Source organism: Bombina bombina, chromosome 3 (genome assembly GCF_027579735.1).
Source record: "Bombina bombina isolate aBomBom1 chromosome 3, aBomBom1.pri, whole genome shotgun sequence".
NCBI classification, from domain to species: Eukaryota; Metazoa; Chordata; class Amphibia; order Anura; family Bombinatoridae; genus Bombina; species Bombina bombina.
The window spans coordinates 305,742,568-305,767,259 of record NC_069501.1 but is presented as its reverse complement, the minus strand read 5'-3'; the positions used below and the strand labels follow the sequence as shown (position 1 = coordinate 305,767,259).

Here is a 24,692-nt window from a genome sequence, read left to right as displayed (position 1 = left end):
CATATTTGGGATAATGCATATGAATAAATCAATTTTTTTCTTACCTTAAAATTTGACTTTTTCCCTGTGGGCTGTTAGGCTCGCGGGGGCTGAAAATGCTTCATTTTATTGTGTCATTCTTGGCGCGGACTTTTTTGGCGCAAAAATTTCTTTTCTGTTTCCGGCGTCATACGTGTCGCCGGATGTGGCGTCATTTTTGGCGCCAAAAGCATTTAGGCGCCAAATAATGTGGGCGTCATTTTTGGCGCTAAAAAAATATGGGCGTCACTATTGTCTCCACATTATTTAAGTCTCATTATTTATTGCTTCTGGTTGCTAGAAGCTTGTTCACTGGCATTTTTTTCCCATTCCTGAAACTGTCATTTAAGGAATTTGATCAATTTTGCTTTATATGTTGTTTTTTCTATTACATATTGCAAGATGTCCCACGTTGAAACTGAGTCAGAAGATACTTCTGGAAAATCGCTGCCTGGTGCTGGAGCTACCAAAGCTAAGTGTATCTGCTGTAAACTTATGGTATCTGTTCCTCCAGCTGTTGTTTGTACTGTTTGTCATGACAAACTTGTTAATGCAGATAATATTTCCTTTAGTACTGTTACATTACCTGTTGCTGTTCCGTCAACATCTAATACTCAGAGTGTTCCTGATAACATAAGAGATTTTGTTTCTAAATCTATTAAGAAGGCTATGTCTGTTATTCCTCCTTCTAGTAAACGTAAAAAGTCTTTAAAACTTCTCATTTTTCAGATGAATTTTTAAATGAACATCATCATTCTGATTCTGATAATGGTTCTTCTGGTTCAGAGGATTCTGTCTCAGAGGTTGATGCTGATAAATCTTCATATTTATTTAAAATGGAATTTATTCGTTCTTTACTTAAAGAAGTCCTAATTGCATTAGAAATTGAGGATTCTGGTCCTCTTGATACTAAATCTAAACGTTTAGATAAGGTTTTTAAATCTCCTGTAGTTATTACAGAAGTTTTTCCTGTCCCTGGTGCTATTTCTGAAGTAATTTCCAGGGAATGGAATACTTTGGGTAATTCATTTACTCCTTCTAAACGTTTTAAGCAATTATATCCTGTGCCATCTGACAGATTAGAGTTTTGGGACAAAATCCCTAAGGTTGATGGGGCTGTCTCTACTCTGGCTAAGCGTACTACTATCCCTACGGCAGATGGTACTTCCTTTAAGGATCCTTTAGATAGGAAAATTGAATCCTTTCTAAGAAAAGCTTACTTGTGTTCAGGTAATCTTCTTAGACCTGCTATATCTTTAGCGGATGTTGCTGCAGCTTCAACTTTTGGTTAGAAGCTTTAGCGCAACAAGTAACAGATCATAATTCTCATAGCATTATTATTCTTCTTCAACATGCTAATAATTTTATTTGTTATGCCATCTTTGATATCATTAGAGTTGATGTCAGGTATATGTCTCTAGCTATTTTAGCTAGAAGAGCTTTATGGCTTAAAACTTGGAATGCTGATATGTCTTCTAAGCCTACTCTGCTTTCCCTTTCTTTCCAGGGTAATAAATTGTTTAGTTCTCAGTTGGATTCTATTATCTCAACTGTTACTGGAGGGAAAAGAACTTTTTTACCACAGGATAAAAAATCTAAAGGTAAATTTAGGTCTAAGAATCGTTTTCGTTCTTTTCGTCACAACAAGGAACAAAAACCTGATCCTTCATCCTCAGGAGCAGTATCAGTTTGGAAACCATCTCCAGTCTGGAATAAATCCAAGCCTTTTAGAAGGGTACAGAATTGGCTTCAAGATAAGGCCTCCTGCAAAGAGATTTTTTCTTTCCCATGTCCCAGTAAACCCAGCGAAGGCTCAAGCATTTCTGAAATGTGTTTCAGATCTAGAGTTGGCTGGAGTAATTATGCCAGTTCCAGTTCTGGAACAGGGACTGGGGTTTTATTCAAATCTCTTCATTGTACCAAAGAAGGAGAATTCCTTCAGACCAGTTCTGGATCTAAAAATATTGAATCGTTATGTAAGGATACCAACATTCAAAATGGTAACTGTAAGGACTATCCTGCCTTTTGTTCAGCAAGGGCATTATATGTCTACAATAGATTTACAGGATGCATATCTGCATATTCCGATTCATCCAGATCACTATCAGTTTCTGAGATTCTCTTTCCTAGACAAGCATTACTAGTTTGTGGCTCTGCCGTTTGGCCTAGCTACAGCTTCAAGAATTTTTACAAAGGTTCTCGGTGCCCTTCTGTCTGTAATCAGAGAACAGGGTATTGTGGTATTTCCTTATTTGGACGATATCTTGGTACTTACTCAGTCTTCACATTTAGCAGAATCTCATACGAATCGACTTGTGTTGTTTCTTCAACTTCATGGTTGGAGGATCAATTTACCAAAAAGTTAATTGATTCCTCAGACACAGGTAACCTTTTTAGGTTTCCAGATAGATTCAGTGTCCATGACTCTATCTTTGACAGACAAGAGACGTCTAAAATTGATATCAGCTTGTCGAAACCTTCAGTCACAATCATTCCCTTCGGTAGCCTTATGCATGGAAAATCTAGGTCTTATGACTGCTGCATCGGACGCGATCCCCTTTGCTCGTTTTCACATGTGGCCTATTCAGCTCTGTATGCTGAACCAGTGGTGCAGGAATTACACAAAGATATCTCAATTAATATCTTTAAAACCGATTGTACGACACTCTCTGACGTGGTGGACGGATCACCATCGTTTAGTTCAGGGGGCTTCTTTTGTTCTTCCGACCTGGACTGTAATTTCAACAGATGCAAGTCTTACAGGTTGGGGAGCTGTGTGGGGGTCTCTGACAGCACAAGGGGTTTGGGAATCTCAGTAGGTGAGATTACCGATCAATATTTTGGAACTCCGTGCAATTTTCAGAGCTCTTCAGTCTTGGCCTCTTCTAAAGAGAGAATCGTTCATTTGTTTTCAGACAGACAATGTCACAACTGTGGCATACATCAATCATCAAGGAGGGACTCACAGTCCTCTGGCTATGAAAGAAGTATCTTGAATTCTGGTATGGGCGGAATCCAGCTCCTGTCTAGTTTCTGCGGTTCATATCCCAGGTATAGACAATTGGGAAGCGGATTATCTCAGTCGCCAAACGTTACATCCGGGCGAATGGTCTCTTCACCCAGAGGTATTTCTTCAGATTGTTCAAATGTGGGGACTTCCAGAAATAGATTTGATGGCCTCTCATCTAAACAAGAAACTTCCCAGGTATCTGTCCAGATCCAGGGATCCTCAAGCGGTAGCAGTGGATGCATTGTCACTTCCTTGGAAGTATCATCCTGTCTATATCTTTCCGCCTCTAGTTCTTCTTCCAAGAGTAATCTCCAAGATTCTGAAGGAATGCTCGTTTGTTCTGCTGGTAGCCCCAGCATGGCCTCACAGGTTTTGGTATGCGGATCTTGTCCGGATGGCCTCTTGCCAACCGTGGACTCTTCCGTTAAGGCCAGACCTTCTGTCGCAAGGTCCTTTTTTCCATCAGGATCTCAAATCCTTAAATTTAAAGGTATGGAGATTGAACGCTTGATTCTTAGTCAAAGAGGTTTCTCTGACTCTGTGATTAATACTATGTTACAGGCTCGTAAATCTGTATCTAGGGAGATATATTATAGAGTCTGGAAGACTTATATTTCTTGGTGTCTTTCTCATCATTTTTCCTGGCATTCTTTTAGAATTCCGAGAATTTTACAGTTTCTTCAGGATGGTTTGGATAAAGGTTTGTCTGCAAGTTCCTTGAAAGGACAAATCTCTGCTCTTTTTGTTCTTTTTCACAGAAAGATTGCTAATCTTCCTGATATTCTTTGTTTTGTACAAGCTTTGGTTCATATAAAACCTGTCATTAAGTCAATTTCTCCTCCTTGGAGTTTGAATTTGGTTCTGAGGGCTCTTCAAGCTCCTCCGTTTGAACCTATGCATTCATTGGACATTAAATTACTTTCTTGGAAAGTTTTGTTCCTTTTGGCCATCTCTTCTGCCAGAAGAGTTTCTGAATTATCTGCTCTTTCTTGTGAGTCTCCTTTTCTGATTTTTCACCAGGATAAGGCGGTGTTGCGAACTTCTTTTAAATTTTTACCTAAGGTTGTGAATTCCAACAACATTAGTAGAGAAATTGTGGTTCCTTCATTATGTCCTAATCCTAAGAATTCTAAGGAGAAATCATTGCATTCTTTGGATGTAGTTAGAGCTTTGAAATATTATGTTGAAGCTACTAAGAATTTCCGAAAGACTTCTAGTCTATTTGTTATCTTTTCCGGTTCTAGGAAAGGTCAGAAGGCCTCTGCCATTTCTTTGGCATCTTGGTTGAAATCTTTAATTCATCATGCTTATGTCGAGTCGGGTAAAACTCCGCCTCAAAGGATTACAGCTCATTCTACTACGTCAGTTTCTACTTCCTGGGCGTTTAGGAATGAAGCTTCGGTTGATCAGATTTGCAAAGCAGCAACTTGGTCTTCTTTGCATACTTTTACTAAATTCTACCATTTTGATGTGTTTTCTTCTTCTGAAGCTGTCTTTGGTAGAAAAGTACTTCAGGCAGCTGTTTCAGTTTGAATCTTCTGCTTATATTTTCAGTTTTTTTCTTTATAAGATTTAAACTTTATTTTTGGGTGTGGATTTTTTTCAGCGGAATTGGCTGTCTTTATTTTATCCCTCCCTCTCTAGTGACTCTTGCGTGGAAGATCCACATCTTGGGTAGTCATTATCCCATACGTCACTAGCTCATGGACTCTTGCTAATTACATGAAAGAAAACATAATTTATTTAAGAACTTACCTGATAAATTAATTTCTTTCATATTAGCAAGAGTCCATGAGGCCCACCCTTTTTTTGTGGTGGTTATGATTTTTTTGTATAAAGCACAATTATTCCAATTCCTTATATTTATGCTTCGCACTTTTTTCTTATCACCCCACTTCTTGGCTATTCGTTAAACTGGTTTGTGGGTGTGGTGAGGGGTGTATTTATAGGCATTTTGAGGTTTGGGAAACTTTGCCCCTCCTGGTAGGAATGTATATCCCATACGTCACTAGCTCATGGACTCTTGCTAATATGAAAGAAATGAATTTATCAGGTAAGTTCTTACATAAATTATGTTTTTTATACACTCAGCATTGGAGATATACTAGATATGGAATGATATGATTCATTAAAATCAAATAATAGTATGACTAATTATCAACTGATATACAAATAAAGTCAAATATACATATATCTATATTGAATTATAACTACTAGTCCACTCATAGAAAATGACTTTTAAATACATCTTTTAACATATTATGAGTAGGAAATATATATAATATATGTATATGTATATATATATATATATATATATATATATATATATATATTTATATTTATATTCTAAGTGTATCCATGTTTAGTCTCAAAAATATGCGCTCAGTTATATTAGATGGGCCATATACTGAACAGATACTAGGAAATAGTAAATATATTGAATATAAATTTAAGAAAATATACTTTTCTGTAGTAGATGGGCCATATACTGAACAGATACTAGGAAATAATAAATATATTGAATATACATTTAAGAAAATATACTTTTCTGTAGTAGTATTTGCTAATGAAACTACATTCCGTTTCTTATACAAAGGGTATACAAAGGGTATTTTAAATTGTCAGGGAATTTAAAATTACCATATGCATTTCCAAGGGCCAATTAGAGATAAGCTCAGACTAAAAGGGCGTACCCAGAGAATTTCATTAGGTGATTTAGAAATGAAGGTGAAATTGGTCTCAGACAAAAAGACTTTGCAAAGAAGGGAAGGGACACAAAAACACACTTTGGTTTGGGGCCTGACTTGGAATAACTCTCTGTTGAAAATAGAGAAATACCTCTGTGTTTGTGATACCCTGTTTGCAAAAAAACCTTCACGTATGACTTTGAAAAATCTCTGATTGGAAAAGCTGAAGCTCTCTTATTGGTATCTGGTATAGTATCGCGATCTAATACTTTTAAAATTTTATAGCAACGATATTCTTTATTGCCATAGTTTAATTGAAGCTGTATTTAAAGGGGTAATTCATATAAGTTATAATTCATATTTCACAAACCTGTGTAGTCTATAAAAATCATATCTAGCATTAAGCGATTTACTATTAAGAGGGAAGGATTTTTGTATTTTGAAGTCATAAGTTAATTTGAGTTACTGTGATATATTTTAGAAATTGTATTTATTATCGTAGCTAAGTTGGAACTATTTAATGCTATCTTAAGTGGTATATGTTGAGTTGATAAATTTGTGTAAAAATTTGTTCTGGTTGATTATTTACAGTATCATAAGACTATTTTTGGGTAGTATAGTGAATTGTATTACCTGGAAATTTCATCAGATTTGTGGGATATTTTGAGTTAAGGTTAATTTATAGAAATATTGTGTCCATAATACTGAGATACCTTTAATTAATTCTGAGGAAAGGTTAATTTATTGAAATATTGTGTCCATACATGAGATTATAGACAATATCTATCGAATAGTAATTAATCTAAATCTTTTATAGCCTACTTGATGTAGGATATTGTAACAACTAGACATATATATTTTTTGATAATCAATACACTATTTTCTGCATAAATATAATCAATGTGTTTATAGAGATTAACTGGTTAGAATTTAGGAATTAATTTTATTTGAGATTAAATATTAATATTTATAATAATTTTATTGTCATAATTTCTAGATATCTCAATAGCATTTTGGAATACACTACAGAGATTATATAACATTTCACTGGAGTGTATTGACAAATTCTACTATATTCATTGGATATATTGCCAACAATATCTTTACTGCTATTAATTATTAATATTTATAATTACAATACGTAACACGTTGGTGGCAATTGCTGCTGATACATACACCAACATTACTGGAGGACACTCCTGAGACGTATCAACAGTGGGATTCCAGACACAGCCTTTATACAAACTTTACTTTATTGCCTGGTTTATATATATTTGTAGTAAAGTCGTATAAGACAAAAAGAGAGGAGCCTCATAGTGCAGACCAGCACATATGCATACAAATGAAGAAGGAGATTAGAAATGTGCACTCACAATTTGGATTGGTACACAAAGTACCAAACAGGTAGGTTGAGGCTTCAGAGCCGCTCAACTGACTCACAACCGTCACCTGTTACGTCACCAATTCAAGGCAAGATTCATCAGGAGGCCCTAACCGTCACAGGAGTTAGACAATTTAAGGGGCCAGAGTTCCATGTGAGAAAGGAATAAGAACGGTGGAAACACAAAGTGTCACAAGAGCGAGGATAATTAAAAGTTCTTATTAAAAAAAAAAGCGTACAGCAATGTGTTTCTCAGCATAAAAGCAGTTTCATCAGGCTGTTTCTTTTATATATATATATATATATATATTATATATATAAACGATAGTTAGTTAGAGCCCAGCACCATAAATTTCAATAGTGGCTTCCAGCCTGTGTGCCCGTTACTGTGGAGTATCAGCCACACTCCAGAAAATGCAGTCCATATATACAAAGTGTAACAGCACCACAGCACAGTCTTGCTTCTTTAAAGGTGAAAAATCCTTTTATTAAGGTACAACAACCATAAAAAGGCGACGTTTCGGACCTACATGGTCCTTATTCATGCATATTTAAAAGACAAATGAACAAACATTTAAAAAGGGTAACTGAGCCAATCAGGGTTTGATGCTGTAAGCTAATTGGGTTAACTCATACCTGTCCAGGTATTACAATTTTCCTTACCTAAGAGCCCCCTGGTGGCACCAGAACACACAACATATTAAAAAGAAAGAAGAAAAAATGTCTCATAAAAACAAATACAAATCATAATCCCTATTCAGACCATAAGGGTGTAAAGTATTCAAACGTTTAATCCACCATACATCTTTGTTTTTATGAGACATTTTTTCTTCTTTCTTTTTAATATGTTGTGTGTTCTGGTGCCACCAGGGGGCTCTTAGGTAAGGAAAATTGTAATACCTGGACAGGTATGAGTTAACCCAATTAGCTTACAGCATCAAATCCTGATTGGCTCAGTTACCCTTTTTAAATGTTTGTTCATTTGTCTTTTAAATATGCATGAATAAGGACCATGTAGGTCCGAAACGTCGCCTTTTTATGGTTGTTGTACCTTAATAAAAGAATTTTTCACCTTTAAAGAAGCAAGACTGTGCCGTGGTGCTGTTACACTTTGTATATATGGACTATATTATATATATATATATATATATATATTATATATATATATATATATATATATATATATATATATATATATATCCCTAATTGATCTCCACAGAAGACAGAGATAATAGAAAACTAGTTTAAACATGGCAGCACCCATTACTTTATAGTCTAGAGACCTTTATAGAAACTCAACTTTTAGAATTATATCATCAATATTTTACCAACTAATATAATGGTATAAAATACAGCTACATATTATTCTAAGGCTTATATTTACATTGAATACATTATTATGTCTAGCTTGTATTTACTGTTTAATATCCCTTTAAGGCCAATTGCGGAACAGATATAGCAGTGCTAGGCTTGTAAAGTCTACCAAGGGTGTTTCTAATTCTCAGAACTTAAAACCTACACTTTTAAGATTTGATTTACAAGATAAAGGGGCAAAATAAATATTGAAAGTATATTGCAAAGGTTTGTTTTTACTACACATAATTAAACATTTGATATTACAATTTTAAAAATATTTACTGTCCATTTAGGATGTGTTTTGTATGCTAATAAATATCCCCAACTCTGAAGTAGGATGTCTGAAGCAGAATGTAAAAGCATGGTTTACCCAAGCATAACCTATTTGTGAAGACATTTCACTTGTGGTTAAAATGCATAAGGAACATAAATGCCAATGTAAGCCTATTATGAAATGAAAACCTGATGAGGAATTCAAGAGACAGAATAGCTTCATAGCTATAGACATAGGTATACAGACACGTGTCTTCATTCTTCTTTTATTCACTGGCCACTTATTTATATTTTATGTTTATACATATAAGGTTTTTATAAATACATAATGTGTATTGACAAATTATATATATATATATATATATATATATATATATATATATATATATATATATATATATAAAACAATAGCACACATATTGTGGGAGTGCTGCCAAAGTGACCAAAATAAGTACAAAACAACAAGAAGTATTTGCACACATCCAAACACTTAAGTCCACATATTTATATATGCTTCAAAAAATATTTATGCTTGCTAAATATTCTTAAAATTGTTAAAATAAAATTGGGATCATTGTCACGCAATATTATTAAGATATATTTATGCTGCAAAATGTTTTGCCTGTATGCATTTAAATTTTTAAATAAAGTTGTGATCTTAGTCACACAATATGGCCATATTCTGCTAAGCCAGTCACCACTTACAAGGTGTCCCAAAATAGATTGGTCCTAACTCTAATCAGTTTAGCTTTGCTGGACTGAATCATTCGATTTTAATATTCAAATACCGAATTCCAACACTGCAGTACTATGCCTCAAATCATGACTGCACAGAATGATACTCCCTAGCTTTATATATATATATACCACAATCACATTGTCTGGAACACACCTGGGCTGGGTGGTGTGCTTTAACCAAAGGGATTTGGTCAGCTCCCTATTTAAGAAGAAGAATTCTGTATTTGAATATTAGAATCGAATGATTCAGCGCAGCAAAGCTAAACTGATTAGTGTTAGGACCAGTCTATTTTGGGACACCTTGTAAGTGGTGACTGGCTTAGCAGAATATGGCCATATTGTGTGACTAAGATCCCAACTTTATTTAAAAATTGAAATGCATACAGACAAAAAAAATGTGCAGCATAAATATATGTTAATAATATTGCGTGACAATGATCCCAATTTTATTTTAACAATTTTAAGAATATTTAGCAAGCAAAAATATTTTTTGCAGCATATATAAATATGTGGACTTAAGTGTTTGGATATGCGCCAATACTTCTTGTTGTTTTTTATATTTTTATATATATATATATATATATATATATCATATATATACAGTGTGTATATATATATATATATATATATATATATATATATCATATGTGTGTGTATATATATATATATATATATATATATATATACAAACATATTATTTATATAATTCAATGCTGACTAGTGCTACCCTTTCTTATTGTATTTGTCTTTTATTTGACTGTTTGGGAGAACAGGTTATTTATAGGGTTTAGCTATATTTGTGTACTTGGATTTTAATAGGAATACTTCTGTTATTGGTAGCTTAGTGACTCAATCCTGTTGCCAGTGTCCCAAATTCTAGACCCTTGAGAAGAGTTTTTGAAGTGTGAATGTATAATTAAAAGGAAGGCTTTAATAGGGAGATTACTTAAAACTATAAAACATACATACATGTAATACATATATAAGAGTAATATTTTTGCACAATGCACTCTCCTCATAACCTTTAATATGCCTTGTAATTTCATGATTGTTAAATGTACTTTTATATTTCTAATAGCTGTGCTGAATGCCCCCATAGGACTGATAATATTGCAATCAAAGCTAAGTGTACTGCACAGTTACTGTAATCTAGCAAGAAAATGTGTGGTCTTTGAAATCAGTTGTAGAACTATCAAAAAACACTTAAGAGGAAACTAGAAGAAAATAGCAGTGTTTAATCATAGACTACAGGGTTGTATCCTTCCAGGTTTCTTTATATGTTTGGAGAATGATCCTGAGTTTGGCTATTTTAGAAAACAATATCACTTAATTCAAAATCTAATTATCTTACATAGGTTTTTTAACTTCAGAACGAGGGATCATATGACCGCTTGATACATTTAAAAATGGAAAATATTTAAAAAAAGAAAAAAAAAGTGTGCTTGCTGAAAATGAAAAATAAAGAACCTTAAACACATACATAAAGTAGGTGCTCTGAATCATTCAGTTAAATTGTAAACATTACAAAATGAATTCATCTAAAAATATGTGCTGGAAAATGTAATATGACGCTTGTTCAATAAATGTTATAACATCCTACATTCTTTACATTCACAGGAAATAATGCAAATCAGTCCTGAGCCAATTGCTAAATTATTTGTGCAACTCATTGTAGATGAAAACACCTCTCAGTTCCAAGGATATCTAGAATTATTAGTTTAATAAAGGTGCACAATTTTTATTTTTATTTATTTTTAAATCTGAAAGCAGGGTAGCCAAAATTTTAATATTTCAGTGCAACATTATGGATTAGTTATTTATGCAGGATGTGGGTTCACGTAATATCCATAATCCAAAACTGTTAATACCGCTGAGGCTTTGCAACCAGCATGTCAGACTCCAAGCCTGAGATAATTAGTGGGTTGATGTTAACTAACCCAAAAATAGAACAGCATAAGACATAATCTTACAAACTCTTACCCTCCTAGTGACCCAGCCAATTTCAGATTGGCCTGTCGGGATACCGGGAATTTTCCCAGAGGGCCACCGTCACCGTAGGGCCACATCCTTGGTCAGTGAGGTCACGCATGCGTAACACAAATCTTCAAGGATGCTCCGCTTCTTACAAGGATGTGGGGGGCTGTGGCAGCAGAAAAGTGGCAGAGGACTGCTCCTAATGAGAGTGTGGGGGCCTGTTCCGGAGGAAGAATGAGCTTAGACAGGGTAAGGGTGTGTGAAGGTGAGGCTGGGGGGCTAGGGTCAGTTTTCAAACATTTACAGAGCCGGTCTGATTTCCCAGTCTGGCCCTGGACCTAGCTCATCAGTCAGTAACCTTGTTATGATGTTATCTTGCTCAATACAGGTGAAATGAGTGTGTTAAAGGGACAGTCTATACCAGAATTGTTATTGTTTGAAAAGATAGATAATCCCTTTATTACCCATTCCCTAGTTTGCATTACCAACACAGTTATATAAATACACTTTTTACCTCTGTGATTACCTTGTATCTAAGCCTCTGCAAACTGCCCACTTATTTCAGTTCTTTTGAAAGACATCCATTTTAGCCAATCAGAGCTTGCTCACTGGAACTCCACGTGCGTGAGCACAGTGTTATCTATATGACAAACGTGAACTAACACCCTCTAGTGGTGAAAAACTGTCAAAATGCCCTGAGAGAAGAGGCGGCCTTCAAGGGCTTAGAAATTAGCATATGAACCTCCTAGGTTTAGCTTTCAACTAAGAATACCAAAAGAACAAAGCAAAATTGGTGATAAAAGTAAATTGGAAAATTGTTTAAAATTACATTCTCTATCTGAATCATGAAAGTTTATTTTGGACTAGACTGTCCCTTTAATAGCTAATAGCATTCTATGTGATACCAAATAAGGTATACCTGGATATCTGCATTTCTGGTAAATTTGACAAGTCCACGGTCAGATTAACCAGAGAAGGTATAGAGCAGCCGTCATTGCTTTTGCATGCCCTATAGTTTCAATGGAGATTGTGGTTTATATTACAAGCTAAAAGGTATAGCTATATTGATATCGATCCCTGTGCTATCGTTAGCACTCCACTTGTAATCTGGGCCTAAAGTGGCTGCGCTTTTCTAAGTAAACTATAGGAGAGTACATCATCTGATAAAATCTTGGCTGTACCTTTTTGGAAGCTGTATACCTGGAATTTAGACATACTTCTCTTTTCACAGACAGGCATTTAATATTCTTTTTTTTAAATATTTAGGGCTAGATTTCAAGCGATGCGCTAATTTAGCAAATTCGCCCCGTTATGGGCGCACAATAAATAACCAGCCATTACAAGTAGCTGGTTATTGCTACCGTGAGTTCGCGGTAGCAATTAACGCTCAGAAAATTAACCAGAGATCAAATCTCTGGTTAATTTTCTAAATGTCCCCCAATTGCCCCCAAATAAAGTGGTGCGTTTTGTTTTTACAAAACAAAAAAAAGCATCTTTAATTTTAAAGAGTATAACTGCTAAAAGCAGTTGTAATGGTTTAAAAGTGGCAGGTGTGAAAAAAAATCAAGAAAAAGAGCATGCCAACATGTACATTATCTACAACATCATGAGACATTCACATATACATAACAAAATTAGACAGTGAATATAATGCCAATATGTTTAAACACACATAATAACAGAGACTAAAACTATTTATTTTAAAAGAAAAAAGAACAAAATGGAAAAAAAAGAACAAAGTGATAGAAAAGAAACAACAAAAACCAATAAACTCCTTTAAAATATAAAGAGGAGTAAATTTGCATAAATTCCTGAGGATGTAGTTCGAGAAGTATGTCTATATTCACAAATTGTTAATGTAGTACAATAAAGTCTATTTAATAAAAAATAAAAATTAATAAGTGGCGGGTGTGGGATGTTAAAAAAAAACGGCACTGAAAAGTGCCTTTATATTTCAGGCTATGGAGACTGTGTTTTCTGTAAATGTATATGCTTATATACATATATATATATATATATTTATGTGTTAATATGTTTATATACACATATTAACACGTAAATATATATTCATATACATATATATTTATATTTGCTGCCCATCACTGCGTGACTTACCCTCTTTGCTGCGCTAGTTCTCATGCCATGTCTGACAGCATGAGAACGTGGCTCCCATTGGAGCCTATGGAAACGTGTGCTCTCGTAAGCGCAATGCTTCTGTGCAATGCAAATGCAATTGCACCTCATTTGTAATACCAGCGCACATTTGCGTGTGCTAGTATTGCTTAGTTGAGTGCAAATTTTGAGTGCAATATTTTGTGCTCAACTTGTGTGGGATTTCCTACCTGTCACTTCACCTGACGTTGGGATAACAGGCAATTGGAGTGATAGTTGGGATCTCTTGTTATGCCTTGATAGCTGCATTATATTTCTGTTTTTTTATTTGTTTTTGGCACACTCCTGTTATTCAGAGACGTAACTAGAAACTCCAGGGCCCCGGTGCAAGAATACATAAAGGTCCCCCCTGGGTCATAGACATTCATAAGGACCCACAGTCACCTATGTGCACACTCGCATATGGCTTCTGCGATATTAATCTTTCACAAGATATGCCACTGGAGAGTGTACTAGCTGGCACAGTATGTGTGATTGAGATATATATATATATATATATATATATATATATATAAATATATAATAAACACACACACACACATATATATATATATATATATATATATATATATATATATATATATATATATATATATATATATATATATATATATACACACAGATATACACACATATGGCTGTTCAAGTTAGATTTTACACAATACCCTCATAAGCAGACCAACAATCCCTATTATCTATTTACTATTTACTCTTGAGATATATACTGTAGGTATAGATGACATAGATATAGAGATATATCAAGAGTAAATAGATAATAAGGATCCCTGGACATCTTAAGTTCTATAATTCCAAAGCATCATGAAGTGGGTAATTCTTATAAATGTACACCAATAGTTTCTGAAAACTACAAGCAACACAAGATTCTGAATAAAATATATCTAAATATAAGAAGAGACTAAATTCAGTGTCATAAAGATTTATATGAGCAAGTACAATTTTTTTAGCCTTTGCAGAGACTACACGTGCAGTCTTGAGCCAATGTTCACGCCAAAGCCGCCAATGAGATCTATAGATAAGTTTGTGCTGAAGGCAGCTGAGCCCCCCTGAGGGGGGACCTCTAGGGTCCGGCTGCAGTCAGGACCTCTGCATCCCCAGTAGTTATGCCCCTGCTGTTTTGGAGCACGACTTGGTACTTCTTCTGCTTAACTGGTGTTGACTCGGCCTGTCTGACTTCATCATTGAATTGCTACTTCCAGCACTACTGAACTTTCTCTTAACCTGGCAAACCTTCCACCTAACGCTGAATAGTGAAATCCATTTATTGAAACCTCAAATTTCTGCCTGTTTCTAAGCCACTACAAATGGCCTCTTATCTCATGCATTTGTATTAGCTTTTCACATCAATACACTGCTAATTCATATGTGCCTATAGATAACATAGTGTTAAATTCCATGGAGTTGTGCAGGACCTAGCACTAAATGGCTAAAATGCAAGACTTTAAAAAACCCTGAGATAAGGGTGCTGTCTGCAGAGGCTTAGGTACAAGGTAATTACAGAGGTAAAAAGTATATTAATATAACCGTGTTGGTTTTGCAAAACTGGGGGATGGGTAATAAAGGGATTATCTATATTTTTTAAAAATAAAAGGTTTGGAGTAGACTGTCCCTTTAAATATACTATCTCTTTTCTTGTGCAAAAGTACATTTATTGAAATGTGCTGCAGCTAAAAAATTCTTTAACATTGCATCCCAGATGCACAAAACAGTTATTAGTTGTGATGTATCAACTAGCACCCTATTAATGAAAAAAATGAGTTGGTAAATTAAAATGTAACAGGCTTTCTTTAGGCCTACACACACTGTAAATTTAGTGGCTCAGTTAAAAGTTGTAAAATATATGTAAAACATATTGATTGTCAAATACATGTCCTAATTATGCACACACAAAATGGAAACATTTCAAAGTAAATTTTTAAAAAATGCAGTAAAAAAATGTGCTTTTAGTTAAATTGTGCAGAAGTCACCTAAATCTATCACCAATTTTTAAGTTGAATTTTGGAGCCATAGACAGATATTTAAAAAAAAACTTTGAAAACAATTCACTTTGAATCCCCCCTACACACTAATGCTCATATCAGACCACAGAGCGGAGTCTGACCTCTTGAATACCCCTTGCATATTATTATGTATTTATTTGTGAAATGGCACCAAAGGCATTACCACTGGTTATTTGAGGAAGTGAGGAGAGGATACTATATCTGGATGTTGCACTGACAACTCACACAGCCAATAAGATAATGGTTCTGGTTCTGTAGTTTTAATGCACACAAGGAAGAAGTAGGGTTGCCACCTCGGCCATGTTTTCCTGGATACTTATGAGTTACGCATGCTGCAGGGTAAGCAGGGAGGAACATATATTGTGCTGTTCATCAGCACTATTCATGTGATGTCCAGAGGCATAATGCATGTTCTACCCTGCTTACCCTGCAGCATGCGTAACTCATAAGTGTCCAGGAAAACATGGCCGAGGTGGCAACCCTAGGGAGAAGGGAAGGGGCACTGAACATAAGGCTTTGACCCACCACCAGCCTCAACATCTGCAGCCTAATATGGGGATACTCTGTACACAGTGCACCAGTGTTCCTCTTTACAATAGTATATGTTCATTTGAGGTGTCCTTCTGTAAATCTAAACCTTAAACATTTAGTCCTCCTTAACCTAGACCAGAAGAAAGATGAAGACAAAAAAAAAGAACAATATGTAATTAATAACTGGTCATAGACAATTCCTGCAGGAGGGCATCTCCTGTTTGGCAGTCTGCAGTCTTACAGTCTGTGATTTTATAAGTACATCAAATCCTCCGTTTTCTTTCTCTAGGTGCTCTTCCTTTTCATGTTTTTCTTGCCAGCCTATGGCAGAACACTATCACCTGTTCTTCCTTATTCATTTATCACACATAACTTTGTCCACTTCCTGGTAATAGTGGCAGACAATTCTAATTTATTTCTCCATGAGATAAGAGGCAGTAGCAGTATATATTTTTTTATTTCAAGTTACTTTATCATGTACAAATAAGATGAGACGTATCTAATAATAATAAAAAAAACTTTTACCTATATCTGTCCATCTTTTTGTGCAATAAAAAATAGAAAAAAAACATATTTGTATTTCCCTTTTGTTGAAACAGGACTGTGAAACCAATTAAAGGGACATGATACTCAAACATGTATCAAAGTGCTTTAAAAATATATGTTCCTGAGCTAAATAAAACCAACTCCCTGTCAGCTAATGAGAATTAGAATAACCAGGAACCAGCTTTTACTTTTTCATGCCAAAATATACAATCATGTTTAACTGGCGTTCTTTCATATATCTGATATAAAAACAAATACCTTGTACTTTTGAAAAACAAAAAAGCTTAGCTGACTAACATCTTCATTACAACGTTCCAGTTTACTGACCCACCCCCCCCCCCCCCCCAAATAAATGTGATATTACAAAAGAATCACCTAGATTACGAGTTTTGAGCGCTATAGGGAAAGTAAAGAACTGTGGCGTTATTTAACCCCCTATAGCACTGCCATTACAAGTTTTAAAAAACCCATCTTGCACGGGCGATATGGAGATTTTGAGCTCCATACCGCACCCAAATACAAGCAGTGTTTTGATGTGCTCGTGCACACTTTCCCCATAGACATCAATGGGGAGAGCCGGCTAATAAAAAGCCTAACACCTGCGATCACGGAAACAAAAGCTCCGTAACGCAGCCCCATTGATGTTTAAACCTAACACCCTAACATAAACCCTACGTCTAAACACCTCTAATATGCCACCCCCAACATCACCGACACCTGCCTACAGTTATTAACCCCTAAACTGCCGCTCCCGATATCGCCACCACATAAATAAAATTATTAACCCCTAATCTGTTGCTCCCGATATCGCCGCCACTATACTACATTTTTTAACCCCTATTCCGCCGCACCCCAACATCGCCCACACTATAATAAAGTTATTTACTCCTATTCCACAGCTCCCCAACATCGCCGCAACTAAAGTTATTAACCCCTAAACCTCTGGCCTCCCACATCACTAACACTAAATAAACCTATTAACCCCTAAACCGCCAGCCCCCCACATCAAAATAAACTAAATTAAACTATTAACCCTAAACCTAACACACCCCTAACTTTATATTAAATTTACAATTTCCATATCTTAAATTAAATTTAAACTTACCTGTCAAATTAAAAAAACTAAGTTTAAACTAACAATTAAACAAATATAATTATTAAAATAAAATTAAAATAACTACCAATTAAATAAAACTAAACTACACACAAAAAATAAAAAATACTAAGTTACAAAAAATAACAAACTCTAAATTACTGAAAATAATAAACAAAATTATCCAAAATATAAACGAATTACACCTAATCTAATAGCCCTATCAAAATAAAAAAGCCCACCCAAAATAAAAGAAAACATAACCTACAATAAACTACCAATGGTCCTTAAAAGGTCCTTTTATGGTGCCTTGCCCCAAAGATATCAGCTCTTTTACCTGTAAAAAAAACATAAAGACCCCCCCCCAACAGTAAAACCTACCACCTAACCAACCCCCCAAAATAAAAAACTAATTCTTAAAAAACCTAAGCTACCTATTGCCCTGAAAAGGGCATTTGTATGGGCATTTCGCTCTTTTACATTGCCCAAACCCTAAACTAAAATATAAACCTACACAAAAAACCCTTAAAAAAAAGCCCCACTTGAACGATCTTTATCCCGGAGTTGAAGTCCTAATCCAGGCGGCGAGAAGTCTTCATCCAGGCTGCTTCTTAAATATTCATCCCGGAGGCGACGTCCGGATCCAGACGGCCTCTTCAGTCTTCATCCAGGCGGTATCTTCTATCTTGATCCCAGAGGCGCGGAGCGGGTCCATCCTGAAGACATCCGGCACGGAGCATCCTCTTCATATGGTCACCACCGTACACTGAATCTTCAATGCAAGGGACGCGATTTAAGATGGCGTCCCTTGCATTCCTATTGGCTGAAAAATTTGAATCAGGCAATAGGAATTAGGGCTGCTAAAATCCTATTGGCTATTCAAATCAACCAATAGGATTTTAGCAGCTCTCATTCTATTGGCTAATTCGAATCAGCCAATAGAATGAGAGCTGCTTAAATCCTATTGGCTGATTTGAATGGAATTAGAGCTGCTTAAATCCTATTAGCTGATTTGAATAGCCAATAGGATTTTAGCAGCCCTAATTTCTATTGGCTGATTCAAAATATTCAGCCAATAGGAATGCAAGGGATGCCATCTTGAATAGCGTCCCTTGCATTGAAGATTCAGTGTACGGCGGCGACCGTATGAAGAGGATGCTCCGCGCCAGATGTCTTCAGGATGGACCCGCTCCGGGCCTCCAGGATCAAGATAGAAGATGCCGTCTGGATGAAGATTGAAGAGGCCGCCAGGATGAAGATTGAAGAGGCCACCTGGATGAAGACTTCTCGCCGCTTGGATCAGGACGTCGCCGCCGGGATGAAGATTAAAGAGACCATCTGGATGAAGACTTCTCGCCGCCTGGATTAGGACTTCAACTCCGGGATGAAGATCGTTGAAGCGGGACTTCAAAAACTATAAGTGGATCGTCGGGGGTTAGTGTTAGGCTTTTTAAGGTTTTTTTTTTAGGTGGGTTTTATTTTAGTTTAGGGTTTGGGCAATGTAAAAGAGCTAAATGCCCTTTTAAGGGCAATGCCCATACAAATGCCCTTTTCAGGGCAATGGGTAGCTTAGTTTTTTTTTACAATTAGGTTTTTTATTTTGGGGGGTTGGTTGGGTGGTGTGTTTTACTGTTGGGGGGGGTCTTTGTGTTTTTTTACAGGTAAAAGAGCTGATATCTTTGGGGCAATACCCCACAAAAGGCCCTTTTAAGGGCCATTGGTAGTTTATTGTAGGCTAGGTTTTTTTATTTTTTATTTTGATAGGGCTACTAGATTAGGTGTAATTCTTTTTTATTTTGGATAATTTGTTTATTTTCTGTAATTTAGTGTTTGTTATTTTCTTGTAATTTAGTATTTTTTTATTTTTTGTAATTAGTAGTGTTAGGATTTTTTTAATGTGTAGTTTAATTTAATTGGTAGTTAGTTTAATTTTAGTTTAATAATTATATTAGTTTAATTAGTTTAAACTTAGTTTTTTTAATTTGACAGGTAAGTTTTAATTTAAGGTAGGAAAATTGTAAATTTAATATAAAGTTAGGGGGTGTTAGGTTTAGGGGTTACTAGTTTAAGTTTATTGCAATGTGGGGGGCTTTCGGTTTAGGGGTTAATAGTTTAATTTAGTATATTTCATTGTGGGGGCTTTCGGTTTAGGGGTTAATAGGTTTATTATAGTGGCGGCGGTGTAGGGCTTAATAACTTTAGTATATTGGAGGCGATGTGGGCGGACGGCAGATTAGGGGTTAATAATATTAAAATAGTGTTTGCGATGCAGGAGGGCGGTGGTTTAGGGGTTAATAGGTAGTTTATGGGTGTACTTTTTAACACTTTAGTTATGAGTTTTATGTTACAGCTTTGTAGCATAAAACTCATAACTACTGACTTTAGATGGCGTTGCAGATCTTGTCGTTTTAGGCTGTAACGCAAGCTTTTTAGCCTCACCGCAAAACTCATAAGAGCGGTGCTATGGGAATCCCATGAAATAACGTCATTTTTAGGAGTGTGGTACTGACGTTGCGGTACAGGCTAAAAGGCTTGCGGTACACCTATACCGACAAGACTTGTAATGGTGGCGGTGCTGTTTTAACTCTGAAAATACCATATTTTCAGCGTTAAAAGACGAACGCACAAACTTGTAATCTATGTGAATGTGATTTATTTATATGCTAAGCAAAATATTTTGCTACAACGAATATGTTCGAACCTAAATAATAAATGTATTTGTTTTACAGATTTTATAAGATTTTTTTTCACTCAGTTTTTTATATTTTGATCATAGTGATATTTAAAATGATTAATTATAATTTAGTCTGCAACAGACTAGTTCATTAAATTCCATGCTGGATAATATTCTTGAAGCTGTTACATGGAAATTATTGCTTTGATTTGTCTATGAAAACAATTGGTTGCATAAACAGTAAACTACCTTGAAAATTCCTCCTTTTTAATTATGTTTTTTTTTCTTCTCCTCCCCGAGTAGAACGTTAATGAGATGAATTAGGAAATAACAGCAAGTACTATGTTTCTATTTATAGCTTTATAATTATTTTTAAATCTCTTAATTATCACTTTTCAGAATCAGTGTGTTATTAAGAACAAAGAGTTTTCTAATGCAATTGCAAAAGCATGTGACACTACATATTTAAATATTTTATTACTCAGCTAAAGGGTGTGGCCTGCTGGCATCCTACTGGTTGTTATGTAGTACAGTGATTACCTACCTTTAATATTTACTTGTAACACCCTGTTACACTGTTGCCATAACAGCCAATGTATTCTATTATTAATACCACATTCAAAACCCACAGTTAAAAATATATATATATATATATATATATATGTATGTGTGTATGTATATATATATATCCTGTAATATAAAAGGCCAAGTGTGTTTGTCTGAAGCTGTCATGCGCAGTAGAGACAGCATGAGGACAAACACACCTGGCCTTAGAGTCTACCTGATCTGCTGCCCACGACGTGACAACGGTGGGCGTGAGACTGTACGCGGTCGTCCGCGTGCGAGAGAGACAGATCAAAAAGAGGGGAGAGATGGGGAGGGAGCAAAAGAGATGGGAAAGAGCAAAAGAGAGAGGAGAGAGAGCAAAAGAGGGGAGAAAAAGCAAAAGAGAGGGGAGAGAGAGCAAAAGAGGGGGGGAAATAGAGGGGGGGAAATAGAGGGGGGAGAGAGAGCAAAAGAGAGGGGGGAGAGAGAGTAAAAAAGAGGGGGAGAGAGCGCAAAAGAGATGGGGGAGAGAGCAAAAGAGAGGGGGGGAGAGAGAGCAAAATAGAGGGGGGAGAGAGAGAGTAAAAGAGGGAGAGAGAGAGCGCAAAAGAAAGGGGGGAGAGAGAACAAAAGAGAGGGGAAGAGAGAGAGGGGGTAAAGAGGGAGGGAGAGGGGGAGAGAGAGAGCAACAGAGGGGAGAGAGAGAGGAGGGAGAGAGAGAGGGGGAGAGAGGTATCAAAAGAGAGGGGGGGAGAGAGAGCAAAATAGAGGGGGAGAGAGAGAGAGCAAAAGAGAGGGGGGAGAGAGAGAGCAAAAGAGAGGGGGGAGAGAGAGAGCAAAAGAGAGGGGGGGAGAGAGAGAGAGAGAGAGAGAGCAAAAGAGAGGGGAGAGAAAGAGAGCAAAAGAGAGGGAAGAGAAAGAGAGCAAAAGAGAGGGGAGAGAGAAAGCAAAAGAGAGGGGGGAGAGAGCGTAAAAGAAAGGAGGGAGAGAGAGCGCAAAAGAGAGGGGGGAGAGAGAGCGCAAAAGAGAGGGGGAGAGAGAGCGCAAAAGAGGGGGGAGAGAGAGAGAGCGCAAAACAGAGGGGTGAGAGAGAGAGCGCAAAAGAGAGGGGGGAGAGAGAGACAAAAGAGTGAGGGGAGAGTGGGAAAAAGAGAGGGGGGAGAAAGCAAAAGAGAGGGAGCAAACGAGAGGGGAAATAGCAAAAGAGAGGGGAGAGAGAGAGCATAAGAGAGGGGAGAGAGAGCAAAAGAGAGGGGAGAGAGAGCAAAAGAGAGGGGAGAGAGAGCAAAAGAGAGGGGAGAGGGGGGCGGGGCCAGGCCAAGATGGCGATCAGACGCATATTACAGATTCTCCAGCATAATCCTGATTAAACTGTGGTTTTTCTAGAAGTATCCGATCAACTATCTACAAATAACTCTAAAGGATCTACAAATCTGCTGACGGGTCAACCAAAAGCTCTTTTATATAACTGAAAATATGAATCTGAGCCTCCAACCGGACCACTGTGGCCCTGTGCGGTATTTTATTTGAGAACACTGGACACCCTCTCCCCCTGACATCAGGGGTACGATACTACCAGTCAGATTGAGTGTATTACCCACCTAAAGGCTTAACCACAACTATGATTAAGGAGGAACTTTTTACAGTGCTGATGGCCCAGCTGGAAACCTTCGGGCTCCACATGGACAATAAATTTTCCGACTTGATGAGAATATGCAGGGAAATTAAAGTCCTCAACAGCCCCACTCATAGCTAAGGAGATGGATTGGCAGGCCATAACAGCAAATCCCACATCCTGGCAGATAGCAGCGAAAGCAGAGACGATGCTACTGACCACGGGGGCAAAATCTTGTGGTTTCACATTGAGTGAGTCTGAGTCGAGCATTATGCAGCCCATATGGGACTCGCTTAACCCGCATGGAGTAAAGTTGCCTCAGGCCTCTTTAGGGAGGATGCAGCTGTCTTCCCTGAGGGGACCGGAGGGTTAACAACCACACCTAGCAAAAAGATACACCGGTCACAAGGCAGTGGAATCCTCGGATACACTGAGTCCACGCGAGTATCGTTGCATGCCAGGGGCAAGACTGCCCTTACTGAGGAACATCCTCACCCACTAACAGACTTCCTATCACTGCCCTATCTGGATCAAAAGTGTGCCCTTCCTAAACACAGACCCCCGCATACACCAGATATGTCACCCCATGCAGGAAAATGCCTGATCTCCACTGGAACGCAGTTACTCCAGAGTGTGCAACTATCGTTGGGATACTCACCGTCCCTGACCTATTTTGAAGCAGGCTAGTTCTGTTTATAAACGAGGAGCTACACCGGGACTCTCCTTAACTAAATGTTATACAACTGTTTGAAAGCAATGTTGCTAGAATGTTAGTAGATTTAATCCTGTTATTACTGTTTGCTGTTTATAGGTCTGAGGGTGTATGCACATCGGGGCCTTGTTCACCTGGATGTAACAGGTCACAGTTATTTTTGTACTACTCTTCTTTTAATCTCACGCAATAAGCCTAGCGGCGACTCATCTAACATTGTAACTTAAACAGTACTATATTGTTTCTGGTGTTCTGTTTGCTCAACCATCACCAGTACTATAGTTTTGTGATATATTTTAAGGGGTTACCTCCTCCAGTGTGTCACTTATCTTAGCCCAATAGTCCTCTACTGAATCTAAGCTCCTTGAGCAAGACCGAAAAAGCTCATTACATATTAGCCTCATACTTAGATCCCTGCACAGGTTATTTATGATGCTGCGGTCTTTTTCCATAAGTAACTGAACTGATGTTCTTTACTCCAGAACCTGGTAATGTTAGGTAGAAGTGTACTCCTCCCTAAACAATACAATATTTTGATAGATCTTCCATCTCTTCACTATCTGAAGCAATACAGTATTATTATGTGTCATTGATAGCCTAAACATACACACCTATGGAATTTTAAAGGGGCAGTAGAAGACTCTGTATTATCAGGTTATTACATTCATAATTTCAAAAGTAGATACCCCAGAGTCTACAGTCCTTGGTTACCTTTTCTTTATGATTACCCCTAGCTCATGCTGGATTACAACATTGCCTGTAATCTGTTCCTTAGACTCCGTATTAATACTAAAACATACTGGCAGGGACTATACTATGAAAAACATTTGTCTACATTTAAAATTGTAGAATTTGGTTTATAGAAAAGAGGTTCCAAATATTTATATACAGTTTCTCTATCTGTGTTTTACATATCGCTCTCTAGTTAGACAACATGGAATATTGTGCAAAAAAAATTATATATGCTGTTGTCACTTCTCAATGACTAATGAGTTTATGTATTTTACTTATGTAAACTGGTTATATGCTGTTGCAATATCTACTAACCTCAATAAAAAAATGTATTAAAAAATCAAAAGAGAGGGGGAGAGAGCGCAAAAGAGAGGGGGTGGGGTGGAGAGAGCAAGGGGTGGGACCGCTGTACTGCAAAAAATGGCCCGTGTGAACAGGTTTTAAGACTAGTGTGTGTGTGTGTGTGTGTATATATACAGTATATGTATATATATATATATATATATATATATATATATATATATATATATATATATATATATGTATACTGCATATATATATATATATATATATATATATATATATATATATATATATATATATGTATACTGCATAT

The 24,692-nt window shown here is 36.6% G+C and overlaps 1 protein-coding gene and 1 long non-coding RNA gene across 6 annotated transcripts in view; one reads left to right on the top strand and one right to left on the bottom strand.

Annotated features, from left to right (window-relative positions):
• The window catches only part of SH3KBP1 (SH3 domain containing kinase binding protein 1), a 950,191-nt gene that overhangs the window by 753,386 nt on the left and 172,113 nt on the right, over window positions 1-24,692 (top strand). The window lies entirely within an intron of this gene.
• Window positions 1-24,692, bottom strand: part of LOC128653231 (uncharacterized) — a 155,770-nt gene that overhangs the window by 15,073 nt on the left and 116,005 nt on the right. The window lies entirely within an intron of this gene.